Source organism: Amphiprion ocellaris, chromosome 7 (genome assembly GCF_022539595.1).
Source record: "Amphiprion ocellaris isolate individual 3 ecotype Okinawa chromosome 7, ASM2253959v1, whole genome shotgun sequence".
Classification (NCBI taxonomy): domain Eukaryota; kingdom Metazoa; phylum Chordata; class Actinopteri; family Pomacentridae; genus Amphiprion; species Amphiprion ocellaris.
In genome coordinates this window covers 35,333,747-35,352,492 of record NC_072772.1, presented here as the reverse complement: position 1 = coordinate 35,352,492, position 18,746 = coordinate 35,333,747, and the positions used below count along the sequence as shown (strand labels likewise).

Here is an 18,746-nt window from a genome sequence, read left to right as displayed (position 1 = left end):
CTGTTTCTATGGGTCTTCGTCAGCCATTTTTATTTGATTTATTTCTCACAGGAAGGATGTTTTTATTTATTTCTGTAATTTTGAACACTTTGGAGTTCCAAATTCTCTTTATTTTGTTTGAATCCCTGCAGTTTGACTTTCTGCCACCAGGAGGCGACAAATCATCACTATGTGAAAAAAAAGCTGTTTCTGAAGGACTACGACTCCCAGCATGCATTTCACCAACAACCAGCCAATCAAGAGCTTCATGTTCTCCAGTTAAATATATTAAATAAACTCACCATGCAGATTACTTCTGATCAAACCCTAAATATGGATCAATTCAGTCCATAAATAATTAGTCAAAAAAAAAATTTAGACAAATTTTAAATAAAGTTTGGAAAATTACTGAAAAATCCTCCCAAAAATAGTGAATAAATGAACAATTAATAAAAAATCTTAACACATAAATGCAGAATTATTTGTAAAAAGAAAAAAGTTAATATAAAATAGTAAATAAGGAATTAAATGTTAAAATATAAAGTTTTTTAAAATGAACATAAATAGATACATTTTAAATAAAGGGACATTAAATAAACACGTGAAAAAATAAACACACAAAAAATTTAAAAAATATGAATAAATAAAAAATTGTCCAAATTCTAGATAGATATTGATAAACTAATTCAAACAAATAATTATAAATACATGTCAAAATATTTAGATAATAAGTCGGGTGAACAAAAAATAAAACAGAAGTGCACAATAAATTAAAAACAAATGAAAATAAAACCTAAAAAAATAAGTTGGAATCAAATTAGGATAATAATAAAAGTACGGTGGCCGAGAGGTGCAAACCAAATTTACATAATGCAAAACACTTTTACAACCTCCAAGACAAATTTACAAGCGACAAAACACTTTTACAAATCCAAAAACACTTTTACAAGTCCAAAAACACTTTTACAAGTCCGAAAACACTTTTACAAATCCAAATGTAACCGGAAAGGGAATGTCCCAACTCCGGGATTGAACCGGAAGTGGCAACGAGGAGCGGCTAATGCAACTTTTGGTTGTTGTTGATGGTGAACCAAGCGAGCGGGTGATGTTTTGCCCGTTTTGTGGGGAACATATGAACCGATTGACGCGGTTTTGTTTTGCGTGTGGTCGGTCTTTAGAGTGTTTAAATGGCGCAGATCAGACCGACAGAGTGCATTAGCCGCTCCTCGTTGTCACTTCCGGTTCAATCCCGGAGTTGGGACATTCCCTTTCCGGTTACATTTGGATTTGTAAAAGTGTTTTTGGACTTGTAAAAGTGTTTTGTCGCTTGTAAATTTGTCTTGGAGGTTGTAAAAGTGTTTTGCATTATGTAAATTTGGTTTGCACCTCTCGGCCACCGTACAAAAGTAAATAAATTTTTTAAATTATTAATTAATTAAAGAATATAAATAAAGAAAATAAAGATGCAAATTATTATTAAGTAAACAAAAATGTATTTAAAAAATAGAATAAAATAAGAAAATGAAAATGTAAATTATCTATTAATAAAAAAAATTATTAAAGTACAATATGAATAAGGAAAAAGTTTTAAATTATTATTCAGTAAATTAAAATTAATTAATTAAATAAAATAGAATATAAATAAGAAAATAAAAATGTAAACATTATTAAATACAAAAAGAAAAAGAAAATGAAAATATAGTAAATAATCAAAAAAATGTAGAAATAAAAACAAAAATAACATTTCACCTTCATTGTGTGCAACAAATATTATTTGTATTTTTTCTTTTTCGTGCCTCATTTCTTTTTTCATTTTTAAACCATAATTAGATTTTAATAAAGGAAAACCCACTTCAGACCAACTAAAGTGACTAATTTATTTAATATTATTACTGAAAATAACCGCAGATTTACATGAAAGACAAAAACCACAAAGAGACGAAATGAAAGTTCTTCAGACTTTGAGGAACCTTCCAGTAATATGATCCAGATGTTGAAACAGCTGCTTGGTTTCTTCCTTTTTTCTGCTTTTCTGTGCGATGAATGAAATATTTCTGGATCCGTTTCAGAGAAAATCTGCAGGACGCCAACATCTGTCATCACGTTTTAATAGAGACTCCAGAGACGACGTTTACATTTCAATAAATACATTCTGAAAGTTAAAACTTCTTTTTACTGACTAAACGAGTCCAAAAACCAGAATATCTGATCTCACTTTAACTCAAATACCAAACATAGAACTCAGTTTAAAGACTTAGAGCTCAGTTTCTGTTAATAAAGTTCAAGTTTCAGAAAGAAAACTCTCTCTGTGTCTGTGATTCGAAGCACTGAGTGTGTTAAACTACTACTACTACCACGACAACTGTTACTACTACTACAACTACTTTAACTACCACTACTTTAACTACCACTAATACAACTATTATTACTACTACAACTACTTTAAGTACACAACTGTATAACTCCTGGTTGTAGTTCTGTTCTTTCAGTGTCTGCAGCTTTAAATACTGTTTAGATTCAGGAAGAAAACTCTCTCTGTATTTGTAATTTAAAGCACTGAGTGTGTTTCTAGTAATACTATTACAACTACAATTACTCCTACAACTTTTTCAACAATTGCTACTACTATGATTTCTACTACTACTACTGTTGCTCGTATTACTACTACTAACTCATTACTGCCATTAGTTCTACTGCCATTAAAGTTATTGTTAGTCACATTACTGCTGCTACCACTACTACTATTATTAATACAACTGCTACTACTTCAACTACAACTACTACTACAATGATTACTACTGCTACTACTACTACTCTTACTCCTATAATTACCCCCACAACTGTTACGATTGCTACTAGTACCACTTCAACTACTATTTCTACAACTACAACTACTACTACTACTGCTACTACTGCTACTTGAACTACTACTACTACTACTACTACAATTACCCCTACAATTATATCGTCTACAACTAATACTACTTCAGCTACTATTACTACAACTATTACTTTTTCATCGACTACTACGACAACTATTAGTACAGCTACTACTACTACTACAACAACTACTATTAACACACTACTACAACTACTACTGCTACTTCAACTACTACCCTTACTCTTACTGGTTCATCTACTAGTACTACAACTACTATTACATCAACTACTGTAACTTTTGCAATTACTTCTACAACTATTACAGCTACTACTAGTACTATTTCAACTACTGCTACTGCTACTACCATCAAAGCTAATGTAAGCCACATTAGTCTTACAGCATGCTAACACTAAGGATTTCCTGTTATTGTGGGGATATTATCACTAACTGAGTGTTCATTTCCCCAGATGTTGGCAGTACATGAAGACTACTGCATTCACTGTTACAGTACATGAAGACTACTATGTTCACTCTTACAGTACATGAAGACTACTATGTTCACCCTTACAGTACATGAAGACTACTGCATTCACTCTTACAGTACATGAAGACTACTATGTTCACTCTGACAGTACATGGAGACTACTGCGTTCACTCTTACAGTACATGAAGACTACTATGTTCACTCTTGTAGTACATGAAGACTACTATGTTCACTCTTACAGTACATGACGACTACTGCGTTCACTCTTACAGTACATGAAGACTACTATGTTCACTCTTACAGTACATGAAGACTACTGCATTCACTCTTACAGTACATGAAGACTACTATGTTCACTCTTACAGTACATGAAGACTACTGCGTTCACTCTTACAGTACATGAAGACTACTATGTTCACTCTTACAGTACATGAAGACTACTATGTTCACTCTTACAGTACATGAAGACTACTACGTTCACTCTTGTAGTACATGAAGACTACTATGTTCACTCTGACAGTACATGGAGACTACTGCGTTCACTCTTACAGTACATGAAGACTACTATGTTCACTCTTGTAGTACATGAAGACTACTATGTTCACTCTTACAGTACATGACGACTACTGCGTTCACTCTTACAGTACATGAAGACTACTATGTTCACTCTTACAGTACATGAAGACTACTGCATTCACTCTTGCACTACATGAAGACTACTATGTTCACTCTTACAGTACATGAAGACTACTATGTTCACTCTTACAGTACATGAAGACTACTATGTTCACTCTTACAACAGAACATTTGTTTTTTGTTGTTTTTAGCAGCTCTAGAAAGTAAATAAACCCAGTGTACATGAGGCAGCTGCTCGTTCTGATTGGTTCACCTGGAAGCAGTGAGGGGGCGGGGCTATGCGGACTCTGAACTGCTATTGGTCAGTTCCATTGGTCAGATTCTTACTGGTTTGTTGAACTGGAGACCGACTGGTTTGTGTGTCTGAGAGCTGGTGGGGGAGGAAGAGGAAAAGATGACCATTTCCTGTTGCTGCTAGAAAATAAAACAAACAGGAAACAAGCGGCAGAGCTCTCAGAGAGCCTGACGAGGAGCCAGAGGACGAGGAACCGGCGGAACCAGCAGAACGTAGGGCGCCGAGAACCAGCAGAACCCAGTAGAACCCAGTAGAACCCAACAGAACCTGGTAAACACAACTTATAACACAGCAGAGGAGGAGCAGGAAGAATTCTGCAGCAGAGAGGAAGCAGAGGAACATCTGGAGGAACATGAGGCCTCAGTGAATCCCAGCAGAACTCAGTAGAACTCAGTAGAACCTGCATCAGAACGGACTCAAAGATGTTCCACTGAGTTCTGATCAGACCGTCTGGATTATTTCTGTTTGATTCTACAGCAGGAGAAGAAGAAACAAGGTGAGAGCTGCTGCTTTGACATGTGTTCTAAGGGTATGCTCGCCAGTTCTGTTGGCATTTAAGGGGAGGTTCCTCAGCAGAACGTGGGTCCGGTTCAAGCTGCAAACTCTATTGTGTAAAGGTGGAATTTCATGGCAACAGAGTCTATTTGTGCTGATTTTGCTGAATTCGTTTGATTTTTTTTCAACATTATTTTGTGATAATTTGGATGCAGTGACTCTTTAGATGTAAAATTTGCTATAACTCAAAGAAAAAACATGAATTTAAAAAGTAAAAAATACAAAAAACCACCAAAAAATTAACTAAAGATCCCTGTTTCTAAGACATAAATTCTAATTTACTGATTTAAATGAACAATATTAATTTACTGGGTTGAGTTGACGTAATAATGTTGCATCGACTTAATATTGCAAATAAATTCAACTTAAATTTCTGCGTTAGCTGATTTAATTGGAAAATTAAGTTGAGGAGATTTAATAAAATGGGTTTGATGACTTCGTCTTCTTGAGAAACTTATTATTTTTAAAGTTTAGCAAAATAAAATGAACTTGTGTTCGTAATTCTGGAAATTAAACAGGAAACACTCAAAAATTCCCTTTAAATATCGTAGAAATATTCGTTGGAACAATTACATTTTTCAGGAACAAACTTCAAAACTTCTGTTTATTGAGAAACAAGAAGTAATAAAAAATATTTAACTGGGAAGGAAGATCTAGTTCCACAAACTCAATATAGTTTTTTGTTTTCACATAATTTCATCGGTCATTGATCATTTTGTGTCTCTTTGTGGTTGTTTTGTGTCTGTTTGTTGTTGTTTAGTGTCTGATTGTGGTTGTTTTGTGTCTTTTTGTGGTTGTTTTGTGTCTATTTGTTGTTGTTTTGTGCCTCTTTGTTGTTGTTTAGTGTCTTTTTGTGGTTGTTTTATGTCTCTTTGTTGTTGTTTTGTGTCTCTTTGTGGTTGTTTTGTGTCTCTTTGTTGTTGTTTTGTGTCTCTTTGTTGTTGTTTTGTGTCTCTTTGTGGTCGTTTTGTGTCTTTTTGGTCGTTTTGTGTCTTTTTGTGGTTATTTTGTGTCTCTTTGTTGTTGTTTAGTGTCTTTTTGTGGTTGTTTTGTGTCTCTGTGGTTGTTTTGTATCTCTTTGTGTTTGTTTTGTGTCTCTTTGTGGTTGTTTTGTGTCTTTTTGTGGTTGTTTTGTGTCTCTGTGTTGTTGTTTTATGTCTTTTTGTGGTTGTTTTGTGTCTCTGTGTTGTTGTTTTGTGTCTTTTTGTGGTTGTTTTGTGTCTCTTTGTGGTCGTTTTGTGTCTTTTTGTTGTTGTTTAGTGTCTGATTGTGGTTGTTTTGTGTCTTTTTGTGGTTGTTTTGTGTCTGTTGTTGTTTTGTGCCTCTTTGTTGTTGTTTAATGTCTTTTTGTGGTTGTTTTGTGTCTCTTTGTTGTTGTTTTGTGTCTCTTTGTGGTTGTTTTGTGTCTCTTTGTTGTTTTTTTGTGTCTCTTTGTTGTTGTTTTGTGTCTCTTTGTGGTCATTTTGTGTCTTTTTGGTCGTTTTGTGTCTCTTTGTGGTCGTTTTGTGTCTCTTTGTGATTGTTTAGTGTCTGATTGTGGTTGTTTTGTGTCTTTTTGTGGTTGTTTTGTGTCTGTTGTTGTTTTGTGCCTCTTTGTTGTTGTTTAATGTCTTTTTGTGGTTGTTTTGTGTCTCTTTGTGGTCGTTTTGTGTCTTTTTGTGGTTGTTTAGTGTCTGATTGTGGTTGTTTTGTGTCTTTTTGTGGTTGTTTTGTGTCTGTTGTTGTTTTGTGCCTCTTTGTTGTTGTTTAATGTCTTTTTGTGGTTGTTTTGTGTCTCTTCGTTGTTGTTTTGTGTCTCTTTGTGGTTGTTTTGTGTCTCTTTGTTGTTTTTTTGTGTCTCTTTGTTGTTGTTTTGTGTCTCTTTGTGGTCATTTTGTGTCTTTTTGGTCGTTTTGTGTCTCTTTGTGGTCGTTTTGTGTCTCTTTGTGGTTGTTTTGTGTCTCTTTGTTGTTGTTTTGTGTCTCTTTGTGGTCGTTTTGTGTCTCTTTGTTGTTGTTTTGTGTCTCTTCTCTGTTGTTGTTTCATGAACTTTCTTCACTGAAACTTTCAGCTCACAGAAGTTCTGATTTCAGATTTTGTGTCTCCTTGTGTTGAAGTTGTGGGAAACTGATGGACTCACAACTCCTCATGTCTCAAACTGCTGCATTCTAAACTCTGTGCAGATTGTATTCAAAGGTCAAACAGTTGAGGAGACGTAAAAGAATAAATATTCTGCTGGTTTGCGTTTAAGTGATGATTTATGAGGTGAAAGTTGTCCGACAGACAGAATTTGATCGGGTCTGAAATGTGACGCTGCGGCCAACATCAGCATCAGTTTGTTCTGCAGGATTCAGTCAGAATGAACCCAGAATACACTGAACCATCCGACACACATCTGGAACATCTGGTCTACATGAGCTTCACCTTCAGCTGTAAGCAGGTTGAAATGGACAAACTAACCTGCAGAGTACAAACAAAGCCACACATTTATTCATCACTAAACCTTAAGAAACATGATGTTTAGGAGACAAACTAACAATCAGGAGAGCATTTGTAAGAAACAGAGACACAAAATCACTACAAACAGACCACAATCAGACCAAAATGACCTCAAATAGACATAAAATGACCACAAAGTGACACTAAATAACCTCAAAGAAACACAAAATGATCACAAAAAGAAACAATATGATCACAAAAAGACAAAAAAAAAACAACTACAGAAACATAAAACAACCACAACATGACCAGAAAGTACACTTTAAAATATGTCAATTTCTTATTTTATGTCACCTTTGTCTCATTATAAGTGTTTTATGCCTTTTTGTGGTCATTTATGTCATTAAAAGTTTAAATTACCACAAACAGACACACAAAATAACAGCAAAGAGACAAAAATGACCACAACAAAGATGCAAAAGAACCATAAAGTGACTTAAAGCTGCCACAAAATGAGACAAATATGTCCATTTTGTCAGATCTTTTTGCCTCTATTTTGGGTCATTTTTTGTCTGTCTGTGTGGTTTTGTGTTTTGTTGTGTATCTTTATGGTTGTTTTGTGTCTACTTTTGGTCACAAACAACTGCAAAATGGCATAAACAGTGTAAATGACCATAAAAAATACACAAAATAACCACAACGAATTGGAAGTTCACCAAAAGGAGACACAAAATGACCAAAAACAGACACAGAATGATCAAAAAGAGACATAAAATGACCAACTATAGACACAAAACAACCAAAAAGAGACACAAAATGTCCAAAAACAGACATAGAACGACCAAAAAGAGACACAAAACAACCAAAAAGAGACACAAAACGTCCAAAAACAGACATAGAACGACCAAAAAGAGACACAGAACGTCCACAAATGGACCTCCTTGTGTCTTTTTATGACTCAAAAACACCAGAAGAAAATGAAATCTACATATTTTGTCATCTTCTATCATAAAATCACCCATTTTTAAGGCATTTTAAGGCTCAAACATGTCGACCAGCTTTCATTTTTCATCCTTTCAGTACATTTGTCCAATGATACTTCTGTACTTTTACTTCAGGGAGGTTTTCATGCAGGTTTTGTACTCACAGTGGAGTATTTTTGTTGAGTTTTTAGTACTTTTAGCGCTTCTTCCATCCTCTGAACCCTAAAAACAAGTCTGTCAACAGAACACAAATCTACTGAACCAGCAGAGTTTTAGTTTATCGTTCATCATGTGGATTATATTTCTGATAGAGCTGATAACACACTTCCTCTGTGACCAAACACACACCTTTATGAAACTAATGACTCATGAAACGGGTTAAAGTTAATGTGTTTTACTCTCATCTGGATGTTTAAGAAGTTAGTTGTTGTTTGTTCGTCAACTTCTCTTAGTTTTCTCTGTCTCTTTTTGGTTGTTTTGTGTCTCCTTGTGGTTGTTTTGTATCTGTTTTTGGTTGTTTTGTGTCTCTTTTTGGTCGCTTTGTGTCTATATTTGGTAATGTTGCATCACTTAATGGTCATTTTGTGTCTAGTTTTGGTTGTTTTGTATCTGTTTTTGGTTGTTTTGTGTCTCTTTTTGGTAATTTTGTGTCTGTTTTGGTCGTTTTGTGTCTATATTTGGTAATGTTGCATCACCTAATGGTCATTTTGTGTCTAGTTTTGGTTGTTTTGTGTATGTTTTTGGCCGTTTTGTGTCTCATTTTGGTAATTTTGTGTCTATTTTTGGTTGTGTTGTGTCCCTTTTTGGTCGTTTTGTGTCTCTTTTTGGTCACTTTGTGTCTATATTTGGTAATTTTGTGTCTCTTTGTGGTTGTTTTGTGTCTCTTTTTGGTTGTTTTGTGTCTATTTGTGGTCATTTTGTGTGTATTTTTGGTAATTTTGCATCAATTTTTAGTAATTTTTGGTCTCTTTTTGGTCATTTTGTGTCTATATTTGGTAACTTTGTGACTCTTTTTGGTTGTTTTGTGTCTCTTTTTAGTCATATTTTGTCTATATTTGGTAACTTTGTGTCTATTTTTGGTCGTTTTGTGTCTCTTTATGGTCATTTTGTGTCTCTTGTAGTTGTGTTGGGTCAATTTCTGGTCATTTTGTGTGTATTTTTGATAATTTTGCATCACTTTTTGGTCACTTTGTGTCTATTTTTGGTCATTTTGTGTCTGTTTTTGGTCATTTTGTGTCTATTTTTGGTTGTTTTGTGTCTCTTTGTGGTCATTTTGTGTCTCTTTGTGGTTGTTTTGTGTCTCTTTGTGGTCATTTTGTGTGTATTTTGGATAATTTTGGACCACTTTTTGGTCACTTTGTGTCTGTTTGGTCATTTTGTTTCTATTTTTGGTTGTTTTGTGTCTCTTTGTGGTTGTGTTGTGTCAATTTCTGGTCATTTTGTGTGTATTTTTGGTTATTTTGCACCACTTTTTGGTCGTTTTGTGTCTGTTTTTGGTAATTTTGGTTCTATTTTCGGTCGTTTTGCTTCTGTTTTCGGTTGTTTTGTGTCTGTTTTTGGTAATTTTGGTTCTATTTTCGGTCGTTTTGCTTCTGTTTTCGGTTGTTTTGTGTCTGTTTTTGGTAATTTTGGTTCTATTTTCGGTCGTTTTGCTTCTGTTTTCGGTTGTTTTGTGTCTGCATCTCATTCACATTTTTCCGTGTTTGTGACATTTTCTTTGACTGAGATCAAAAGTTCTGCACTGAAGTAAAATTATTTATGCTTTATCAGGAAAATGTGCAACAGTACTGAAAGTAAATGCAGGAAGCTGTGACTGTATTTTATTGTTAACTGTGCAATAATCTGTAAGCAGCAGAGTTTCTGAAAATAATCTCTATGTTAAGCAACAAATGATTGGATTTATTGATGAATCTACAGATTATTTCCTTGTTCATTTTGTAAAAATGATGCCAGAGTTAGAAGTGACACCTTCATAGTGTTTAGAAAATGAAGCTGTCACTGGTAAATATTCTGTATTTTTGCAGATAAACCATGAACTCGAGTTCTGAAACCTCTGATCTGAGCTCTGACTGAGTTTCGATTCTTTCTGTGAACCTTCTGCAAATGAAACCTCATGAAATCAGTGACAGCAGCCGAATTAAAGCCTCCGACTGTACAGACTTCTGCTTTTTTAACCCACTGACCTGAACAAAGACCCAAACAGGATCTTTTAATAATTCTGCAGCTGCTGACTCACAACTTTCCTTCATACAAACATCTGGAGGTTTTGCAACTCAGAGGATCTGAAGAAACTGACAGGTTTCATTTTAACATGCAGGGTTTTATACCACATCTTCTGTTGTGCTTGTCTCAGCAGGGTTTATGCTAAGCTAAGCTAACTCTAAGAACTCTAAGAAACACAAAACAACCACAAGGACACACAAAACAGCCACAAAGAGACACAAAGTGACACAAAAGAACCATAAAGACACAAAAAACTACCACAAGAGCAACAAAATGACTTGAAAGAAATATAAAATGACCACAAACTGCAAAAAAAATCACAAAAAGACAAACAAGTCCAAAAAATGACCTCCAAAAGGCACAAAATGACCATAAAAAGATGCAAAACTGTACAACAGTAACACAAACGAGCCAATGTAGACTCTAAGAATCACAAAACAACCACAAAAATACACAAAACAACCACAAAATGACCACAGAGACATAAAATTCCAAAAAATGATCCCCAAAAATCACAAAATATACGCATAAAGACAGAAAACAACCACAATATTAATAATTCCAGTAAATATTCCTGCACTAGTCATTGCAGCTGTGAACAGATGTTTCCTATTGCAGAAGATTGATGTGATTTCAGTCTTTTTCTTTCTCCTGGGCTTTTATTCTGAAGGAGCAGCAGATTTATTGAACCCCAGGAGGTTAAACTTCACACTGAGTTACATCAGAAAGTGTTTTATGTGGTTTAAAACTGTGAGAAGTTCCTGGATGTTCCCCTCAGAGGTCATGTTGATGTGTTGTGTAAGACCCTGATGCAGCAGTGACGTGATGAATGATCGGATGAAACCCTGAAAGGACCCTCATGTCTTCACTGATAACAGATCAGATCTCACTCTGGAGGGAGAGCAGCAGCCAGGAGGGAAAACTGATGCAATTACTGCATGTTTCTGTAATTATGGGGACATTAGAGATGTTGAAATTCAGTGTGAAAAGAACTCTGATGCAGTTTGGTTCTTTCATAGATGAATTAAAGATCTTCTGGAAATATGACTACATCTGGTGGGTCAACCTCTAAAGAGTGATTCCACTCGACTACAGCTGATGAACCACCACTGTGGAATAGTCTTGACTGAGATCGAAAGTAAATTTTGATTAATTTTTAGTCGACTTTAACAGTTTTTGCATCAATTTGGGCAATTTTAAAATAATTTTAGACGTGTTTTTACTCACTTTGGACAACTGTTGAGTAAAATTTATGTCCCTTTAGACATCTCTTCAGTCAGTTTAAGCCATTTTTGAGTCAATTTTGACAGTTTTGGGCATTTCTTGCATCAACTTAGGCAACTTTTGAGCTTTTTCAGATCTTTGCTGAGCTCTTCAGACTTTCCCACTGTCATATTTAAGTCTAATGAGTGGATCTAATGGGTTCTATTTAAATTGGCCCAGAGGAGTCAGCAGCTGTAGTCGACTGGAATCACTCTTTAGAAGTTAAGAGGCCCTGAACTAAGAGATATTTGGCCACACTGAGCAGAAATATGTTTGGAGGAGAGATGTTGAGGCCTTTAACTGCAAGAACACCAAACCTACCATCAAGCATGGAGGTGGCAGTATCATGTTCTGGGGCTGTTGAGTTACTCTGTGTATATTTTTGACCCAGTAGATGTTGTCATGTTTCCAGAAGACACAAAACGCCTTTGTAGGCGTTTTGTGTCTTCTGGAAACATCTACTGGCTCAACCTGAATTTTAACTTTTGGTCGTTTTTGTGCATCTGTGTGTTTAAATAAAGTTATATTTGAGGATTTGAATATCACCCCAGTGGTCTGATCTGGAAACTGTTCAGCAGAAATGTTGAATCTGCAGTTTTATATGTTTGGCTGTGACTCAGGAGGTCGAAGTTTCTGGAAGTTTTGTGGTTTTTGTGGTTTCTGGTTGGTGTGTAGAGAGCAGCTAATGAGGGCTGTTGTGTGTCAGCGCTTTGTGAGGTTTGTGTGTTTTTACCAGCTGACCGACTGGTGACTCAGCCCAGGCAGGAATGTAACACACACACACACACACACACACACACACACACACACACACACACACACACACACACACACACACACACACACACACACACACACACACTGACCTGATAAACTCAGACTGTTCTGATTTAAAATCATGAGCTGAACTTAAATGAACAATCTGAGAAACATACTGAGTTTTAAATGTTAAAACTGTTAAATATGTTCTTGTAAATTAAAAACAACACAAATATTAACCTGAAAATTTTCAGATTTTGGACAAATGTCCTTTAATTTTCTTGTTTCAGTAGAACACGAGGTGAATTCAGATACAAAATGTAAACTTTACTGCAAAATATGGATCAATACGCTTTTAAAAAAAAGGTGAAAATCTGGCAGCAAAGACGCAACAAAAAAGGTCAAAAACTGTGTAAAACTGTAGCTTTAAAAAAAATTTTAATAAAAGATGAAATTAACAGCAAATAATTATAAAATAATTAGATTTTTTAAAAACTGATTTAAATACAGTAAAACTGTGTAATTGTAAAAATCAGTTAAATAACAATTATTTTTACAGTGAGAAAAAATAATATAAAAATATTGTGCAAATCTAAAAAAATGTGTAATATTTTAAATATATCCAGCTTCCAGAAAATATATATTTTTAAAGTAATAAAATATACAGTATGCAACAAAAGGTAATTAAATAGGACTGTGCAAAAATGTTAAAAGAAAGAGATATATACAACACATACATATATATGTATAATAACAGCAAATATCTGTGAAATAATAATGTTTTTGGTGATTTAAATGTAATAAAAGCAGCGTAGCTTTAGAGTCAAATGTTGTAAAATTTATAAAAATATACAGAGTGCAGATATGAAAACAAATTAAATATAGAATATTCACAGTTTGCAAAAAAGTTTTTTAAAAATGAAATATAAAACAACATAAACAATATGCAGAAATGCAAAAAAAGTACAGTGCAAATTAAAAAATATACAGTGAGAAAAAAAGATTTAAAAAGTCATATAAAAATATCTGGAGAGCAAAAAATATGCTAGAATGTAATGTATAAAAAACATTGTGGAAATATAAAAAAATGTGTGAAATGTTAAAAAAAAATATGCAGCAAAAAGTAAGAAAATATACAGTGTGCAAAAATGTACAAAAAAACCAAACAAGTAATTTAAAATACAAAGTGTTTAAAAATATACAAAAAATATATATAGTGTTTAAAAAATTATAAAAAATAATTCATTTTAAAAATACAATGTGCAACAATATTTTAAAAAAGTAATTAAAATATACATCCTGCAATAATAAAAAATAAACAAACAAGTAATTAAAAATATACAGTGTGCAAAAATGCAAAAAAGAAAAAGAAAAAATCTGAAGAAATGGAATATATATATTTTAATATTTTAATATAAATTATCTAAAACATTTTTACAGTTTTAACATCATCTATTTTTTTATTGTGTTTCATACATTGATTTTAATGTTTTATTACTTATTCTACCTTTTACTGATCATTTTAACTTCCCATCAGACATTTAGTTAAATTACATTTAGTCTTTTTTGTGCACATTCGTCTCTACATCTGTTTTTAAAAAATATCCTACAGTTTTTCAGCGTCTTGTTCAAACTTTTAGCTGCTTTTAGTTTATTTTAAAACTAGATTTAATCTCTAAGAGCAGCAGAGCCACGAGATAAAGACGGAAAATTAATTTTCTACTTTATTTTTTCCACATTTCTAAATTAAAACGGTCCAGATGATGAAACGCTCCATAAAGCTGTGAATGAATTCAGACTTCTGGCCTCAGATCAGTTTTTATCTGATCAACCTGAATCGGCTCTTTGACCTTTAAACGCGCCGCTCCCTTTGGTGTCGACATTTCCGACCGCGCCTGAACGCAGCAGCAGCAGCTCCGGTCTCCCGGTCTCGGTAAAAAGCTCCTCCGGTTTCCGTCCAGAGCTCCGCTTCGATCACCGACAGCTGCTGAAGCCTCAGTCCGACCGTCGGACGCTGCAGCCCGGATTCAGATCTGAGTTTGTCCCGCTGATCCGCAGCCATGAGTCCCAAGAGTGAGTAAAAAAAACAGGAAATAAAAAGTTTGATCAGTTTAAGGATTTAAAACGCTGCAGACGTGGTTCAAAGGAGAATGTAAGACAATGACATGGATCAAAAATCTCGTTTATGCTGCAGTTTTGTGCAGAAGCAAAAGTTTAAATGTGATTTTTAAAGACAGAAAGTTGGTTTAAAACATAGAAAAGGATAAAAACCGTGAAGAGGCTGAAGTTTTCTGCTGAAATCCAGCTTTAAATGTGGTTTTATTTGATTAAATGTTGCTTTAAGGTGTAGAAAATCATGTGTCAGTTGGTGTTTGGAGCAGAAATCAGCTTAAATGTTGGTTTAATTGATGGAAAGTGAACTTTAAATGTAGAAAATGAGAAATATTATGCGCAAGTTGATGTTTTCTGCTGACATGAAGCTTTAAATGAGATTTTAATGGACAAAAAGTGGATTTAAACCATTGAAACTGATGAAAGTCTTGTGTGGGCTGCAGTTTTCTGCAGAAATAGCGCTTTAAATGTTTTTTTCATTGACAATAAGTGGATTTAAAGCATAGAGAATGGTCAAAGTCACATTTATGTTGGTTAAATGTGTTTTTTTATTGACAAACAGCAGGTTTAATATGTAGAACAAAGATAGAGGTCGTGTTCCAGTTGGTGTTTGGAGCAGAAATCACCTTAAATGTGGCTTTGATTGATTAAAAGTGACATTTCTATGTAGACAAGCACTAAAAATCATGTGCAGGTTCAAGTTTTCTGCTAAAATAATGGTCTAAATGTAGTGTTATTGGACAAAAACTGGATTTAAAACGTTGAAATTGATAGAAGTCATTTGCAGGTTCGAGTTTTGTACAGAAGTGGAACTTTAAACGTGGTTTTAACTGATAACAAATGGATTTAAAACATAGAAAATGGCAAGAATCCTGAGCAGGTTGGTGTTTTCTGCAGAATTAAAGCTGTAAATGTGGTTTTAATGGACAAAAAGTAGATTTAACATGTGAGTAAGCTGGAGTTTATAGCCAACACAAAGCTTAAAATGTGGTTTTAATGGATAAAAAGTGGATTTAAGACTCTCTAACTGATAAATATTCTGTGCTGGTTGGTGCTTTTTGCTGAAACTCAACTTTAAATATGGTTTTATTGATAAGAAAAGCAGATTTTAAATGTAGAAAAGGATAAAAAATGTTGTGTTTGTTGGTGTTTTCTGCAGGAATTCAGCTTTAAATGTGGTTTTAATGGATAAAAAGCAGTTTAAACACATAGAAAAGGCTAAAATGCTGCTCAGGTTGCTTTATTTCCTGCAGACTCTGAGCTCTGAAAGTGAATCAAAGCTGTAAATGATTTTCTCTGCAGCTGCTCTGATTATTGATTAATCCGAATCGTTCCTCAGTTAAATGACTGAAGGTGACTTTAGCAAACAAACCGGCGAAGAAAAGCAAAGTTAGAAGAGGAAAGTGTCTCAGTGTGAGGCAGGAACTGAACTCTGTGGCATTTTAACCTGAAAAATGACTGAAATTATCCACTAAAAACCCAAATTTATGGTGAATTTAGTGAATTGATCGACTGGTTTGATGATTTCTGGCAGCTTTTTGTTGTGTTTTAGTATTTTGAGGTTTAGTTTTCTCTTCAGTTAATATATTATTTACACAGATATTCAAATATGAGTCATAATTTTTGTACTTTTTTGCTTTGATTTTCCATTAAAACAAGTTTAAATGTAATGATCTTGATGTTTTTTGACATATTTTACCTTTTAAAACCTGCAGTTTCTGAGATTTTGATGATTTTCTTGATGAATTTCTGGCTTTAGTTTGGATTTTTGAGGTCAAAATCACATTTATGTTGGTTAAATGTGTTTTTTTTATTGACAAACAGCAGGTTTAATATGTAGAACAACGATAGAGGTCGTGTTCCAGTTGTTGTTTGGAGCAGAAATCACCTTAAATGTGGCTTTGATTGATTAAAAGTGACATTTATATGTAGAAAACCAATAAAAATCATGTGCAGGTTGGTCTTTTCTGCTAAAATAATGGTTTAAATGTGGTTTTAATGGACAAAAACTGGATTTTAAAGGTTGAAATTGAGAAAAATCATGTCCAGGTTGATGTTTTCTGCTGACATGGAGCTTTAAATGTGGTTTTAATGGACAAAAAGTGGATTTAAAACATAGAAAATGGCAAAAATGACGTGTATGTTGGTGTTTTAGGCAGGAAGTCCAGCTTTAGATATGGTTTTAATGGATAAAAAGCAGAATTAAAACGTAGAACAACAATAGAGGTCATGTGTAGGTTACATTTTAGAAGGAATGGTCACTTTTTAGCTTTTATTTTACACTAAAACAAGTTTAAATGTGATTTTCTTGATGTTTCTTGACATATTTTCCCTTTTGAAACCTGAAGTTTCTGAGATTTTGATGAATTTTTGATGCATTTCTTGCTTTAGTTTGGATTTTTGGGTTGCTTTCTGCTGCTGTGACTCTTCTTTGGTGTCATTTTGCACTTTTCAGTCCAGTTTTGCGTCTGAATGACTTTGACTCGGTGAAACGATGCGTTCGAGGCAGCAGGAAATGTCACTGATTAACTGGGTGGAAGATTGTGGCCATTTATTGCCGGGTGGAGTCGCTTCGTGTCGCTTTCAGAGATGTTTTAAATCAAGAATCCAACGTAACGTTCCTGCAGACAGTAGATCTCATTGCAGAAACGTTTATGAAGTCAAGTTTTCCTTCATCGGGATCAAAATGTTGGATCCCTGAGAGATTTTCTCGTGTTTCATTCAATTTGTTTTCCCTCTGATGTAACATTTTCATCACACCAAATCTGTCAGACTTTATTTATAACCATTTCTGTAACAGATCAGATGCAGCTCAAAGTTCTTTATAAGAAACTGGATGTTAAAAATGGATTTAAAACAACAAAATCAAACAAAACTAAATATCTGATGTATAGTTAAGAAAATAAAAGGTCAACTGAATAAAAAGTAATAAATGATTAAATGTTCCATGAAATAAACTGATTTATTGTAGAAGAATAAAGAGGTTTATCTCAGTAAAATGAAAATAAATCAATAATATCGACGTGAATAAATAAAAATAACTTATCTTTAGTGAATGAAACTGTTTTTACTGACAAAGTTACAGAAATGAAATCGACAAACAGCAAAAAAAATTAAATTTCAAAAGAAAAACATCAAATTAAAAATAAAACATCACTTTTAGGAAGTATTTTAATGTTGCGTTCACTGACACTGAGACTCTTTAGTGTTGCGTTCATGACACTGAGACTCTTTAGTGTTGCGTTCACTGACACTATGACTCTAGTGTTGCGTTCACTGACACTGTGACTCTTTAGTGTTGCGTTCATGACACTGAGACTCTTTAGTGTTGCGTTCACTGACACTGTGACTTTACAATGTTGCGTTGACTGACACTGAGACTCTTTAGTGTTGCGTTCACTGACACTGTGATTTTACAATGTTGCATTCACTGACACTGTGACTTTAATGTTGCATTCACTGACACTGCGACTCTTTAATGTTGCATTCACTGACACTGTGACTCTTTAGTGTTGCATTCACTGACACTGTGACTCTTTAGTGTTGCGTTCACCGACACTGTGACTCTTTAGTGTTGCGTTCACCGACACTCTTTAATGTTGCATTCACTGACAGAGACTTTACAATGTTGCGCTCACTGACACTGTGACTCTTTAGTGTTGCGTTCCTTGACACTGTGACTTTACAATGTTGCATTCACTGACACTGTGACTCTTTAGTGTTGCGTTCACTGACACTGTGACTCTTTAATGTTGCGTTCACAGACTCTGTGACTCTTCAGTGTTGCGTTCACTGACACAGACTCTTTAGTGTTGCATTCACTGACACTCTTTAGTGTTGCGTTCACTGACACTGTGACTTTACAATGTTGCATTCACTGACACTGTGACTCTTTAGTGTTGCGTTAACTGACACTGTGACTTTACAATGTTGCATTCACTGACACTGAGACTCTTTAGTGTTGCGTTCACTGACACTGTGACTCTTTAATGTTGCGTTCACAGACTCTGCGACTCTTCAGTGTTGCGTTCACTGACACTGAGACTCTTTAGTGTTGCATTCACTGACACTGTGACTCTTTAGTGTTGCGTTCACCGACACTGTGACTTTACAATGTTGCATTCACTGACACTATGACTCTTTAGTGTTGCGTTCACT

At 34.4% G+C, this 18,746-nt stretch overlaps 1 protein-coding gene across 3 annotated transcripts in view; it reads left to right on the top strand.

Annotated features, from left to right (window-relative positions):
• The first annotated feature begins 4,471 nt into the window (after positions 1-4,471).
• The window catches only part of exoc3l2b (exocyst complex component 3-like 2b), a 64,856-nt gene continuing 50,581 nt past the window's right edge, over positions 4,472-18,746 (top strand). The window contains exon 1 of one of the 3 annotated variants that reach the window (XM_055012314.1): positions 4,472-4,771. The gene's annotated coding sequence lies outside the window, so the exon portion shown is untranslated. Of the gene's footprint in view, positions 4,772-14,356; positions 14,550-18,746 lie in introns of those variants that run through there. The other 2 variants (XM_055012316.1, XM_055012315.1) reach the window with 2 other exon arrangements.